The sequence below is a fragment of the Choloepus didactylus genome, chromosome 4 (genome assembly GCF_015220235.1).
Source record: "Choloepus didactylus isolate mChoDid1 chromosome 4, mChoDid1.pri, whole genome shotgun sequence".
Lineage (NCBI taxonomy): Eukaryota > Metazoa > Chordata > Mammalia > Pilosa > Megalonychidae > Choloepus > Choloepus didactylus.
Window position 1 is genome coordinate 169,442,935 of NC_051310.1, and position 15,160 is coordinate 169,458,094.

General features: G+C 39.3%; 1 protein-coding gene across 1 annotated transcript in view; it reads right to left on the reverse strand.

Moving 5' to 3' along the window:
* LOC119532393 overlaps positions 1-15,160 on the reverse strand; it is a 53,911-nt gene that overhangs the window by 37,553 nt on the left and 1,198 nt on the right. The window lies entirely within an intron of this gene.

Genomic DNA, 15,160 nt, shown 5'->3' on the forward strand with positions numbered 1-15,160 from the left:
TATAGCACTAAATGCATATATTAAAAAGGAAGAAAGAGCCAAAATCAAAGAACTAATGGATCAACTGACGAAGCTAGAAAATGAACAGCAAACCAATCCTAAACCAAGTAGAAGAAAAGAAATAACAAGGATTAAAGCAGAAATAAATGACATAGAGAACAAAAAAACAATAGAGAGGATAAATATCACCAAAAGTTGGTTCTTTGAGAAGATCAACAAGATTGACAAGCCCCTAGCTAGACTGACAAAATCAAAAAGAGAGAAGACCCATATAAACAAAATAATGAATGAAAAAGGTGACATAACTGCAGATCCTGAAGAAATTAAAAAACTTATAAGAGGATACTATGAACAACTGTATGGCAACAAACTGGATAATGTAGAGGAAATGGACAATTTCCTGGAAACATATGAACAACCTAGACTGACCAGAGAAGAAATAGAAGACCTCAACCAACCCATCACAAGCAAAGAGATCCAATCAGTCATCAAAAATCTTCCCACAAATAAATGCCCAGGGCCAGATGGCTTCACAGGGGAATTCTACCAAACTTTCCAGAAAGAACTGACACCAATCTTACTCAAACTCTTTCAAAACATTGAAGAAAATGGAACACTACCTAACTCATTTTATGAAGCTAACATCAATCTAATACCCAAACCAGGCAAAGATGCTACAAAAAAGGAAAACTACCGGCCAATCTCCCTAATGAATATAGATGCAATAATCCTCAACAAAATACTTGCAAATCGAATCCAAAGACACATTAAAAAAATCATACACCATGACCAAGTGGGGTTTATTCCAGGCATGCAAGGATGGTTCAACATAAGAAAATCAATCAATGTATTACAACACATTAACAAGTCAAAAGGGAAAAATCAATTGATCATCTCAATAGATGCTGAAAAAGCATTTGACAAAATCCAACATCCCTTTTTGATAAAAACACTTCAAAAGGTAGGAATTGAAGGAAACTTCCTCAACATGATAAAGAGCATATATGAAAAACCCACAGCCAGCATAGTACTCAATGGTGAGAGACTGAAAGCCTTCCCTCTAAGATCAGGAACAAGACAAGGATGCCCGCTGTCACCACTGTTATTCAACATTGTGCTGGAAGTGCTAGCCAGGGCAATCCGGCAAGACAAAGAAATAAAAGGCATCCATATTGGAAAAGAAGAAGTAAAACTGTCATTGTTTGCAGATGATATGATCTTATATCTAGAAAACCCTGAGAAATCGACGATACAGCTCCTAGAGCTAATAAACAAATTTAGCAAAGTAGCGGGATACAAGGTTAATGCACATAAGTCAGTAATGTTTCTATATGCTAGAAATGAACAAACTGAAGAGACACTCAAGAAAAAGATACCATTTTCAATAGCAACTAAAAAAATCAAGTACCTAGGAATACACTTAACCAAAGATGTAAAAGACCTATACAAAGAAAACTACATAACTCTACTAAAAGAAATAGAAGGGGACCTTAAAAGATGGAAAAATATTCCATGTTCATGGATAGGAAGACTAAATGTCATTAAGATGTCAATTCTACCCAAACTCATCTACAGATTCAATGCAATCCCAATCAAAATTCCAACAACCTACTTTGCAGACTTGGAAAAGCTAGTTATCAAATTTATTTGGAAAGGGAAGATGCCTCGAATTGCTAAAGACACTCTAAAAAAGAAAAACAAAGTGGGAGGATTTACACTCCCGGACTTTGAAGCTTATTATAAAGCCACAGTTGCCAAAACAGCATGGTACTGGCACAAAGATAGACATATAGATCAATGGAATCGAATTGAGAATTCAGAGATAGACCCTCAGATCTATGGCCGACTGATCTTTGATAAGGCCCCCAAAGTCACTGAACTGAGTCATAATGGTCTTTTCAACAAATGGGGCTGGGAGAGTTGGATATCCATATCCAAAAGAATGAAAGAGGACCCCTACCTCACCCCCTACACAAAAATTAACTCAAAATGGACCAAAGATCTCAATATAAAAGAAAGTACCATAAAACTCCTAGAAGATAATGTAGGAAAACATCTTCAAGACCTTGTATTAGGCGGCCACTTCCTAGACTTTACACCCAAAGCACAAGCAACAAAAGAGAAAATAGATAAATGGGAACTCCTCAAGCTTAGAAGTTTCTGCACCTCAAAGGAATTTCTCAAAAAGGTAAAGAGGCAGCCAACTCAATGGGAAAAAATTTTTGGAAACCATGTATCTGACAAAAGACTGATATCTTGCATATATAAAGAAATCCTACAACTCAATGACAATAGTACAGTCGGCCCAATTATAAAATGGGCAAAAGATATGAAAAGACAGTTCTCTGAAGAGGAAATACAAATGGCCAAGAAACACATGAAAAAATGTTCAGCTTCACTAGCTATTAGAGAGATGCAAATTAAGACCACAATGAGATACCATCTAACACCGGTTAGAATGGCTGCCATTAAACAAACAGGAAACTACAAATGCTGGAGGGGATGTGGAGAAATTGGAACTCTTATTCATTGTTGGTGGGACTGTATAATGGTTCAGCCACTCTGGAAGTCAGTCTGGCAGTTCCTTAGAAAACTAGATACAGAGTTACCATTCGATCCAGCGATTGCACTTCTCGGTATATACCCGGAAGATCGGAAAGCAGTGACACGAACAGATATCTGCACGCCAATGTTCACAGCAGCATTATTCACAATTGCCAAGAGATGGAAACAACCCAAATGTCCTTCAACAGATGAGTGGATAAATAAAATGTGGTATATACACACGATGGAATACTACACAGCAGTAAGAAGGAACGATCTCGTGAAACATATGACAACATGGATGAACCTTGAAGACATAATGCTGAGCGAAATAAGCCAGGCACAAAAAGAGAAATATTATATGCTACCACTAATGTGAACTTTGAAAAATGTAAAACAAATGGTTTATAATGTAGAATGTAGGGGAACTAGCAGTAGAGAGCAATTAAGGAAGGGGGAACAATAATCCAGGAAGAACAGATAAGCTATTTAACGTTCTGGGGATGCCCAGGAGTGACTGTGGTCTGTTGATTTCTGATGGATGTAGTAGGAACAAGTTCACAGAAATGTTGCTATATTATGTAACTTTCTTGGGGTAAAGTAGGAACATGTTGGAAGTTAAGCAGTTATCTTAGGTTAGTTGTCTTTTTCTTACTCCCTTGTTATGGTCTCTTTGAAATGTTCTTTTATTGTATGTTTGTTTTCTTTTTAACTTTTTTTTCATACAGTTGATTTAAAAAAGAAGGGAAAGTTAAAAAAAAAAAAAAAAAGTAAAACAAGGAAAAAAAAAAAGATGTAGTGCCCCCTTGAGGAGCCTGTGGAGAATGCAGGGGTGTTCGCCTACCCCACCTCCATGGTTGCTGACATGACCACAGACATAGGGGACTGGTGGTTTGATGGGTTGAGCCCTCTACCACAGGTTTTGCCCTTGGGAGGACGGTTGCTGCAGGGGAGAGGCTAGGCCTCCCTATGGTTGTGCCTAGGAGCCTCCTCCCGGATGCCTCTTTGTTGCTCAGATGTGGCCCTGTCTCTCTAGCTAAGCCAACTTGAAAGGTGAAATCACTGCCCTCCCCCCTACGTGGGATCAGACACCCAGGGGAGTGAATCTCCCTGGCAACGTGGAATATGACTCCCGGGGAGGAATGTAGACCTGGCATCGTGGGACGGAGAACATCTTCTTGACCGAAAGGGGGATGTGAAAGGAAATGAAATAAGCTTCAGTGGCAGAGAGATTCCAAAAGGAGCCGAGAGGTCACTCTGGTGGGCACTCTTATGCACACTTTAGACAACCCTTTTTAGGTTCTAAAGAATTGGGGTAGCTGGTGGTGGATACCTGAAACTATCAAACTACAACCCAGAACCCATGAATCTCGAAGACAGTTGTATAAAAATGTAGCTTATGAGGGGTGACAATGGGATTGGGAAAGCCATAAGGACCAAACACCACTTTGTCTAGTTTATGGATGGATGTGTAGAAAAGTAGGGGAAGGAAACAAACAGACAAAGGTACCCAGTGTTCTTTTTTACTTCAATTGCTCTTTTTCACTCTAATTATTATTCTTGTTATTTTTGTGTGTGTGCTAATGAAGGTGTCAGGGATTGATTTAGGTGATGAATGTACAACTATGTAATGGTACTGTAAACAATCGAAAGTACAATTTGTTTTGTATGACTGCGTGGTATGTGAATATATCTCAATAAAATGATGATTAAAAAAAATAAATAAATAAATAAACTAGAGGAAGGGGTAGCACAGACAAGATGGAATTTATCAAAGGATTATGAATATTGAATCTTTATATAGTTTTCTTTTTCTTAGTGCTAGGGTATTAAAATAGCTAGAAGGAAAGAAGTGAAATGGTGGAACTGTAATACATAGCATCCTTTGAGATTTGTTCTATAGCTACCTGTTAAATTGTAATTTGAAACATATCACCTTTTTGTATATATGTTATATTTCACAATAAGGAAATAAGTGAAACTATGGTACTATGAGTCATACCAACTTTGGAAATTTCCTATATAACTACTTGTTAAAGTATACTTTGAAAGCTTTTACCTTTATATATATATATGTTATATTTCACAATCATGAAATAACTGAAACTGTGGAACTGCAACCTATAATAGTCTTTGAAATTTGTTCTCTAATTACTTGTTAAATTTCACTTGAAAAGATACCACTTCTATGAATGTTATATCCTACAATTTAGATAATGATAAAATAAAAAATAAAAAAAATGAACAACAAAAAAAAAAAAAAAAAAAAAAAAAAAAAAAAAAAAGAAAAATAGGGGAAGGAAGGAAACAGACAAAGGTACCCAGTGTTCTTTTTTACTTCAATTGCTCTTTTTCACTCTAATTATTATTCTTGTTATTTTTGTGTGTGTGCTAATGAAGGTGTCAGGGATTGATTTGGGTGATGAATGTACCACTATGTAATGGTACTGTAAACAATCGAAAGTACGATTTGTTTTGTATGACTGCGTGGTATGTGAATATATCTCAATAAAATGAAGATTAAAAAAAAAAAAAAGAAGAAGAAAAAAAAAAGAAAACACCAAATCTGCAATTTGAACAGGAATATTAGTTAAGTCAAATTGGGACCTACTGCTTCTGTTACCATTACAGCAGAATCATCTATTTTTTCAGGATCTGGTACAAGAGTCGCATAATTTTAGAAGACTGCATCTCCCAAGCACAAGATTAGGGTTCGGTGATAATGCTTATTCCAGCTAGTCTGATGGTGCACCAACAAATGCTGGGCCGGTGCGCTCTTGTAATGCATGTGGGGCATGCAAATGAGTCCAAAGGAGCAGTACCAAAGTCAAATAGTTGCAGGGTATATACCCAGAAGATCTGAAAGCAGTGACATGAACCAATACTTGCACACCAATGTTCCTAGTGGCATTGTTCACAATGGCCAAGAAATGGAAACAATCCAAATGTCTTTCAGCAGATTAGTGGATAAACAAAATGTGGTATAGCCATATGGTGGAATACTAAATACTACACAGCAGTAAGAAGGAACAAGGTTGTAAAACATACAACAACATAGATGAACCCTGAAGAGATAATGCTGAGTGAAATAAGCCAGACACAAAAGGAGAGATATTGTATGTTACCACCAATGTGAACACCATGAAAAATGTAAAGTAAGTGTCTTATATTGTAGAATATAGGGGACCTAGAGATAGACAAAAGTTGGTGATGGGGGAATGATAATCTAATATGTACAGATATGATAATGAGGATGAATTTAATGGTATAGGAATGGTCCTGTGTGACTATGGTTTGTTAACTGAATTGTAAGTATCAGTGATGCATTGAAGTGAACATGTTTGTAAATGGTTGTTTAAAGGCATGTAACCCACAGAGTAGCATCACAAACCTAAATAAGTGTTAGCATGATATACTTATAAGGTATGACAGGGGTGCAGAGGGCTAACAACAGAGTGGTATATGGAAAAACTACCCATTACATATTAAAGACTATATTTAATAGGAATAGCTTACCAACACCACACTAATACTGGGGATGAATAATTAGCAGCTGAAAAGAGCTCTGGGACATATTATGTTATGATAATTGTTTAAAGTTGAGAGTGATGATGATTGGACAACTAAGTGAAAATAATGTAAAAAACTGACCATTTATCTTGGGATAGAATACATATTAAGTGAAATTAGGTACTGTGCCGGTTTGTATATCTTATGTCCCTGAGAAAAAGCCATATTCTTTAATGCAATCTTGTGTGGGCAGACATACTGGTGTTGATTCCATTGTAATTCTTTGACTGTTTCCATGGAGATGTATGTGACCCACCCAGCTGTAGGTGATAAATCTGACTGGATAATTTCCATGGATGTGTGGCCACGCCCACTCAGCATGGGCCTTGATTAGTTCACTAGAGCACTATATAAGCTCAGACAGAAGGAGTGAGCTTGTTACAGCCAAGAGGGACACTTTGAAGAATGCACAGGAGCTGAGAAAGCTGAGATACACATTTTGAAGATGGCCGTTGGAAGATGACACTGACATTTTGGAGAACACCATTTTGAAATGCAACCTGGGAGCAAGCAGATGCCAGCCATGTACCTTCGCAGCTAACAGAGGTTATCCACATGCCAATGGCCTCTCTCCAGTGAAGGTACCCAATTTTCGATGCGTTACCTTGGGCACTTTATGGCCTTAAGACTGTAACTGTGTAACCAAATAAACCCCCATTTATAAAAGCCAGTCCATTTCTCGTGTTTTGCATTCTGGCAGCATTAGCAAATGAGAACAGATTTTGGTACCGGGAGTGGAGTGCTGGTGCTGCTGAGTTTGAAAATAACAAACATGTTGGAACGGCTTTTTAAATGGATAAGGGGAAGATTCTGGAAGAACTGTGAGAAGCTAGATAGAAAAGGCCTAGATGGCTTGGAAGAGACTGTTGGTAGAAATATGGACTCTAAAGATACTTCTGATGAGGTCTTAAACAGAAATGATGAATGTGTCATTGCAAACTGGAAGAAAGGCAATCCTTCTTTTAACATGGCAGAGAATTTGGCAAAATTGAGTCCTGGTGTTGGATGGAAGGAAGAATTTGAGAGTGACAAGCTGGTGTACTTGGCTGAGGAGATTTCAAAACTAAAATTTGTGGATATAGCATGACATTTCCTTGCAGAGTATAGTAAATACGAGTGGAGAGAGATAAGCTGAGAATTGACTCTTGAGTTCAAAGAAAAAAGAAAGTGATAGTTTGGAAAATTCTGGGTTTCCAGAAAGTACGACCCCAGAGGCTAGAGCCCCAAGTGAGGATTTAACCAAACATGGAACCTGATCACCATTTCAGCACAAGACAAGATTGGAGATGGAGTTATCCAGAAAGTATTTGTGGAAAGTCCTATTGTCTGACAGCTTTGATCCCTGTGTGCTTCATGCGAAGCCAGCAGAACTTTTGTGAGATCTTTATAGATGGAGCCACTGCTGGTCTGGACTGGAGGTGACAGACAGGGAACAAATTGAAGGAAAAATCTCTTCAAAGACAGAGCCATGGAAGTTGAGGTCTGGAGTCAAGAGTTCTTGAGCTGGAAGAACAAAGTGGCCCATACGCATGGAAAGGGTGAGTTTGCACCAGAGGTCAAGGGTGGACCTTCTACCTCAATGTTCAGGAAGAGTGCTGTCACCCCAGGCCTCAGAGATGGTGGAGCACATTCCCAGGGGATTGGGGAGAGCCTGGCTGCTCTCCCCAATCCCCTGGGTACCCAGTTGTCGATGCATTACCTTGGACACTTTATAGCCTTCAGACTGTAACTGTGTGATGAAATAAACCCCCTTTTATAAAAACCAATCCATTTCTGTTTTTTTCCATTCCAGCAGCATTAGCAAACGGGAACAGGAATCCACTACTTAATAAATCAAGCCCTTGAATTGATGCTTGCTCTTGTAAAAGTTAGGATTGTAAATGGGAGGCTGAGCCCTCCTACAGTTATGCCTAAGTGGCACCTCTAGGGAGATTTTTTTGTTGCTCAGATGTAGGCCTTCTCTTTCTAAGCCCAACTCAGCAAATAAATTCATTAACCACCATCTCCCCAAGAGGGAGATGACTCCCAGGGGAATGAATCTCCCTGGCGACATGGGACATGACTCCCAGCAATGAGCCTGGCCCTGGCAGCGAGGGATTGAAAATGCCTACTTCACTAAACGGGGACAATAGAAAGTTAAGAAGCTGAGGTCACAGTGACTGAGAGAGCCCAAATAGAGTCGACAGACTATCCTGGAGGTTTCTCTTATGCAAGTTCCAGCTAGACATCCCAAATGGCCACAGTACACCAGGCCCTTACCAAAAGTAGTCCCCAAATACCTAGGTCCCTACCAGAGATTTTATAAAAGATTCACTCGCTAAGTTTTATCTCTAAGAAACTTAAATCCACCAGAATGTTCCTATGGCAGACAAGTCCTAAAACCCAGAGGCAGCAGCCTCTTTAAGAATAATAATCAGATGTAGCCCCGTTCCCCATACTGTTGACATCCCTTTTCAATATGAACAAGTGAGGGCACTCACTGCCTAGAACCCCTGAAGATGGAGAAAGAGATGAAGTGAGAGGAAGGGGTAGTAACATACAAAATAAGATTTAACCAAGGTCTATGAATACTGAAACTTTATATAACTTTATCTATATCTATATATCTGCATATATCTATATATCTATATATCTATATTTATATCTATATATCTATATATCTATATCTATATCTATATTTAGATGTTGTAGTGTTGGAAGAGCAGCTGGAAGGTGGTAAATGACATGGTGGAACTGTACCCTATAACAGCCTTTGAAATTTGCTCTATAGTTACTCATTGAATTGTGCTTTGAAAGTCTTCACCTTTCTGAATCTGAATATACCCTATATTGCATAACAAAGAAAGAACTGAAACTGTGGAAATGTAACTCATAACAATTTTTGAAGTTACCTATATAACCGCTCTTTGAGCTAAATATCAAAAGTTAACACCTTTCTGTATGTATGTTATATTTTACAATAATGGAAATGGCTGAAGTTGTGGAACCGTTGATCTATGACATTCTTTGAAATTTGTTCTATAACTACCTGTTAAATTGTACTTTGAAAGTTATCACTGTTATATATATATATAAAAGTTCATAATAAAAAATGTATTAAAAACCAAAGAACATAATCTTTTCTGGGAACATAACAGATTCACACCAGCACACCATCTGAAAGATCTAAGAGAAATAATGCTAGCTTATTTTATCAGTAAACTTGTATAAATTTAGGGAATTTACCCAATTTGTTTGGTTCAAAAGTCATTATAAAAACTGGAAGAGGACTAGACTTTCTCTCTGCATTTTTTTGCAGCTGTGTTTGCCTTTCTCCTTTTTCTATATGAATTTAAAAAAAATCTCTGTTTTTTCATAATATCCTCAAATTATGAATAACCTCAAAAGCATCCAGTCCTGGAAAATATACCAAAATTCTTTAATTTGTCCCACAAGCATAAATCCAGGAAAACTTTTCCATAGCTCTCTTGTACTTTTTCTTTACATATTGAAATTTGGAAATTAAAACTCATTCAATACCCTTTTGCCAAGGCTATTTATATTTTAATAATTATTTGTTAATTTCGGTTACTGCTGCAAAGGTATTACTCGGGAAAACAAATTTTTAATTGGGAATTCTCTCAGAACAAACACGGCCTATGCCGCAACATTTCCTCTGTGCCCATTTCTAATCCCCAGGCCCAAGCAGAAAGAATTCTAAACCAAGCCCTCACCTCCTCCATCTGCACCAAACCTATTCCCCATACTGCTTTAGCTGGTTAATTCATATTTGGCAGAGATTTAAGATGCCCTGCGGGACGGGATAGGTGAGACAGAAAGAATGAGGCATGGTCTATTGAATTTGGTTCTAAAAGGTTCAAATGAGTGTTCTGGTTTGCTAAAGCTGCCTTTATGCAAAATACCAGAAATGGATTGGCTTTTATAGAAGGGATGTATTAATTCACAAACTTATACTTCAAAGGCCATGAAAGTGTCCAAATTAAGGCATCAACCAGAAGATACTTTCACTGAAGAAAGGCCAGTGGTGTCCAGTACACCTCTGTCATTTGAGAAGGCACATGGCTGGTGTCCGCTGTTCCTTTGCTCGCGGGTTCTGGTTTCAAAATGGCTTTCTCCAAAATGTCTCTGGGCTTCTGTCTCTCTTAACTTCTCTCTCACAGCCTCTGTGCATCCTTGCTTGTTCTCCCAGGGGGGTTTCTCTCTAAGGATCTGGTTATCCTCTTAGCTTCTCTCAGGCAATGTTTGGGCTTCATCTCTTAGTTTAGCATCTCCAAACGTCTTCCTGTCTGCATCTCCAAGCTTCTGGGTCTCTGTCAGCCCCTGGCTCCCTTAAGGATTCTAGTAAACTAATCAAGACCCACCTTAAATGGTTAAATGGGAGGGGTCCTTCCTCCATGGAAATAATCTAATCAGAAGGTCTCACCTACAGTTCGTTGGGCACGTCTCCATGAAACAACCTAATCAAAAGATCCCTCCCATAATAAGCTGCACCCACAAGACTGGATTAAAAGAACATGGCAGGAGAAAGAAGATGGCAGTATAGAGAGGACTGGAAGTTAATCCCCCCGGAACAACTAATAAACAATCAGTAACAACTAGTAAATAATCTGGAATAACTGCTGGAGGACAACCATGACTGTCCACACATCATGCAACAACCTGGATTGGGAGGAATGCTTGAGATTGCAGCATAAAATCTGTAAATAAGACTGGACCCAAGCTGGGAGCTCCCTCCTCCCATGGCAGCATGACCTGCAAAACCTCACTGTGATAGAGAGCAGCATTCTCTGAACAAGCAAATATACCTCAGTCCAGCTACAACTAGGGTTTTGATTAACAAATGTGGACTGTTCAATACAAGCTACAAATCCCCAACAAGCAGACGGAGGCTTTTAGTGACAACTGACCTTAAAGAGCACAGGACTCCTCTGTGCCAAGAGGGGGAGCCCAGAGGACCGGGTGCTGTCTCTGGCCAGTGGGTGAAGCTGGGGTGGGGTTGGGGCTGTGTACTGGCCCTGAAGAGGGGCTTTCTGTGCTTTTTTCTCTCTCTCAACCTAGGCAGCTCATTAGAGAAAGCTGCAGCTATTTTCAGTTCACAGCTCTCCAACCCAGACAAGGGTGGAGACAGCAGAGTCAGAGAGACAAAGAACATATTTAAATGCTGATCACTCCCTAGGGGGTGTATCTTCCCTAAGAGGAAGGAGGTGGTGCCCAGCCCTACTACTGGCCTCCCATTCAGAACCAGACCCCAGAGCCTGGGGGAAAACAGCCAAAACAGAAACTAAGGATTAAGGGGACCACACCTCCTTACACCAGTCAGGAGGGACAGGCTGACAGGTGCTACCTGCTGGGCAGGTTAGGAAAAGCACCGAGGCTTGAGGTCTCACAGGGTGTTTCAATCTTCTAAGACACACCCTCATGGAAACCTGATACTGAATATTGCCCCCTTCTGAGATCTGAGACCTTTCTGGCCTGGGAATACCTGAATGGGGTAACCAAGGAAACCAGATGCCTAGACAACAGAAAACTGCAACCTACAGTAAGAAAAGCAAAGTTATGGCCTAGTCAAAGGAACAAACATGTACTTCAACTGAGATACAGGAATTGAAACAACTAATGCTAAATCAATTCAAAAATTTTAGGGAAGATATGGCAACAGAGATGAAGTGCATAATGAAACCACTGGGAGAATTTAAGGTAGAAATCAAAAGTTCAAAAAAACAACTGGCAGAATCTATGGAAATGAAAGGCACAACACAGGAGAGGAAAGACACAATGGAGACGTACAACAGCAGATCTCAAGAGGCAGAAGAAAACACTCAGAAACTGGAGAACACGACACCTGAAATCATACACACCAAAGAACAGATAGGGAAAAGAATGGAAAAATACAAGCAACATCTCAGGGAATTGAACGACAACATGAAATGAATGAATGTACGTGTCATGGGTGTCCCAGAAGGAGAAGGGAAGAGAAAAGAGGCAGAAGCAATAATAGAGGAAATAATCTATGAAAATTTCCCATCTCTTATGGAAGACATAAAATCACAGATCTAAGAAATGCAGCTTACCCCAAACAGAATAGATATGAATAGGCCTACACCAAGACACTTAATAATCAGATTATCAAACATCAAAGACAAAGAGAGAGTCCTGAAAGCAGCAAGAGAAAAGCGATCCATCACATACAAAGGAAGCTTGATAAGTCTATGTGTGGATTTCTCAATAAAAACCATGTAGGCAAGAAGGAAGTGGTGTGATATATTTAAGATACTGAAAGAGAAAAACTGCCAACCAAGAATCCTATATCCAGCAAAACTGTCCTTCAAATATGAGGGAGAGGTTAAATATTCTCTGACTAACAGTCAGTGACAGAATTTGTGAACAAAGATACCTGCTCTACAGAAAATACTAAAGGGAGTGTTACAGAGAGATAGGAAAAGACAGAAGTGAGAGGTTTGGAACACAATTTTGGGTGATGGTAGCACAGCAATGTAAGTACACTAAACAAAGATGACTGTGAGTATGGTTGAAAGAGGAAGGTTAGGAGCATGTGGGACACCAGAATGAAAGAGAAAAGATAAAGACTGGAACTGTGTAACTCAGTGAAACCTAGAGTGCTCAACAATTGTAATAAAATGTACAAATATGTTTTTACACGAGGGAGAACAAATGAATGTCAACCTTGCAAGTTGTTAAAAATAGGGTGGTATCGGGGGAAAAATACAATCAATGCAAACTAGAGACTATAATTAACAGAAACATTGTATTATGCTTCCTGTAATGAAACAAAGGCAATATACCAAAGCTAAATGCATATAAGAGGGGGACATAAGGGAGGGGTATAGGCCTCCTGGCATTGGTGATGTTGTCTGACTCTCTATTCTATTTTAGTTTAATGCTATCTTTACTTTTGTTGCTTCCTAGCTGTCTTGTTGTTTTGTTCTCTTTCTTTTTTTTGTTTTGTCTCTCTACCTTCTTTGACTCTTCCTCCTTCTTTGTGGAAGGAATGGAGATGTCCTTATATAGATAGTGGTGAGAGTGGTGAATACATAAATACATGACTATACAGGGAACCATCAATTGTTTACTTAGGATGTAATGTATGGGGTGTGAACAAAACCGTCTTAAAAAAAAATGGGTTGATGAAGACACCTACCTTGAGGACACTATATTGGGTGAAATAAGTCAGGCACATAAGGACAAATATTGCAGGGTCTCACTGATATGAACTAATTATAATATGTAAACCCATAGACATGAAATATAAGTCACCAGGATATAGAACTAGGCTAAAGAATGCGGAGCGGTTGCTTTTTAGGAGCAGAATGTTCAACTAGGTTGAACTTAAGTGTTTGAAAATGGACAGAGGTGATGGTAGTACGTTATTGTTAGAATAACTAAGAGGGCTGAATGGTGTGTGAATGTGGTAGAAAGGGGAAGCTTAGCATCTGTGCCAGTTTGAATGTATTATGTCCCCGCAAATGCCATTATCTTTGATGTAATCTTGTGTGGGCAGACGTTTTGGTGCTGATTAGATTTGCATGGAAATGCGCCCCACCCAACTGTAGGTGATAACTCGGATGAGGTATTTCCATGGAGGCATGGCCCCACCCATTTAGGGTGGGCCTTGATCAGTGGAGCCATATAAATGAGCTGACGGGCAGAGGGAACTCAGTGCAGCTGAGTGACATTTTGGAGAGGAGCTACAGCCAAGAGGGACACTTTGAAGAACGCACTGGAACTGAGAGAGGAGCTTCAGCTTACAGAGACATTTTGGAGATGGCCTTTGAAAACAGACTTTTGCTTCAGAGAAGCTAAGAGGACAGATGCCCCAAGAGCAACTAAGAGTGACATTTCTGAGGAGCTGAAACCTAGAGAGGAACATCCTGGGAGAAAGCCATTTTGAAACCAGAACTTGGAGCACACACCAGCCACGTGCCTTCCCAGCTAACAGAGGTTTTCCAGACGCCATCGGCCATCCTCCAGTGAAGGTACTGACTGTCGATGCATTACCTTGGACACTTTATGGTCTCAAGACTGTAACTGTGTAACCAATAAACCCCCTTTATAAAAGCCAGTCCATTTCTGGTGTTTTCCATTCTGGCAGCATTCGCAAACTAGAACAGCATCACATATGTCACCAGAAGGAAAGCTGGATGTTAAAAGACGGGAATGTATAAAACAGTGAATCTTCTGATGGATGGTCTCTGTGATTAACTGTACAAATATTAGAAATCTCTCTCATGAACTAGAACAAATGTATGACACTATAACTAGAAGTTAATAATAGAGGGGTATATGAGAAAAATATATAACTATTGCAAACTATATACTACAGTTAGTAGTATTTTAACATTCTTTCATCAACAGTAACAAATGTACTATACCAACACTATGAGACAATAATGGAGGGAGGGTGGTTAGGGATATAGGAGGATTTGAGTGTCCTTATTTATTTATTTATTTATTTTGGTCTTTATGTCTTTTCTGGAGTAATGAAAATGTTCTAAAAATACAAAAAAAATTAATTGTGGTGATGGATGCACAGCCGTATGATGGTACTGCGGGCAATTGATTGTACCCCGTGGATTTTTGGACAATTGTATGGAATGTGAACAATCTCAATAAAAAATAAAAAAATAAAGAACATGGCTGTTGTGGGGGACGTATTAGATCCAAACCAGCACAATAAGGGTGATGGGATGTAAGACCTATAAGATGGCCTTAGTATTAGTGAGAGTTCCTATGCCCTTTTGGTTATTTCCAAAAGATATGACCTAAGATATGACCCGGACAATTGGAAAAGTTTTTTCCATTTCCCGAGGCAGCCCTCTGCTGCCTTCAGGAAATTCCAGTGGGTGGTTTCTTTCCAATGTCCAAGTGTGTTTACAATAATTACAGTCTGAACCCTGATGCCTAGAAGTGCACGTGCGCGTACGCGCGCGCGCGCGCGCACACGCACACACACACACACACACACACACACGCTTATTTATCTCTAAGCAATTCAAATAGAACTCTTTTAAGAATTTTTGTTTGCTAA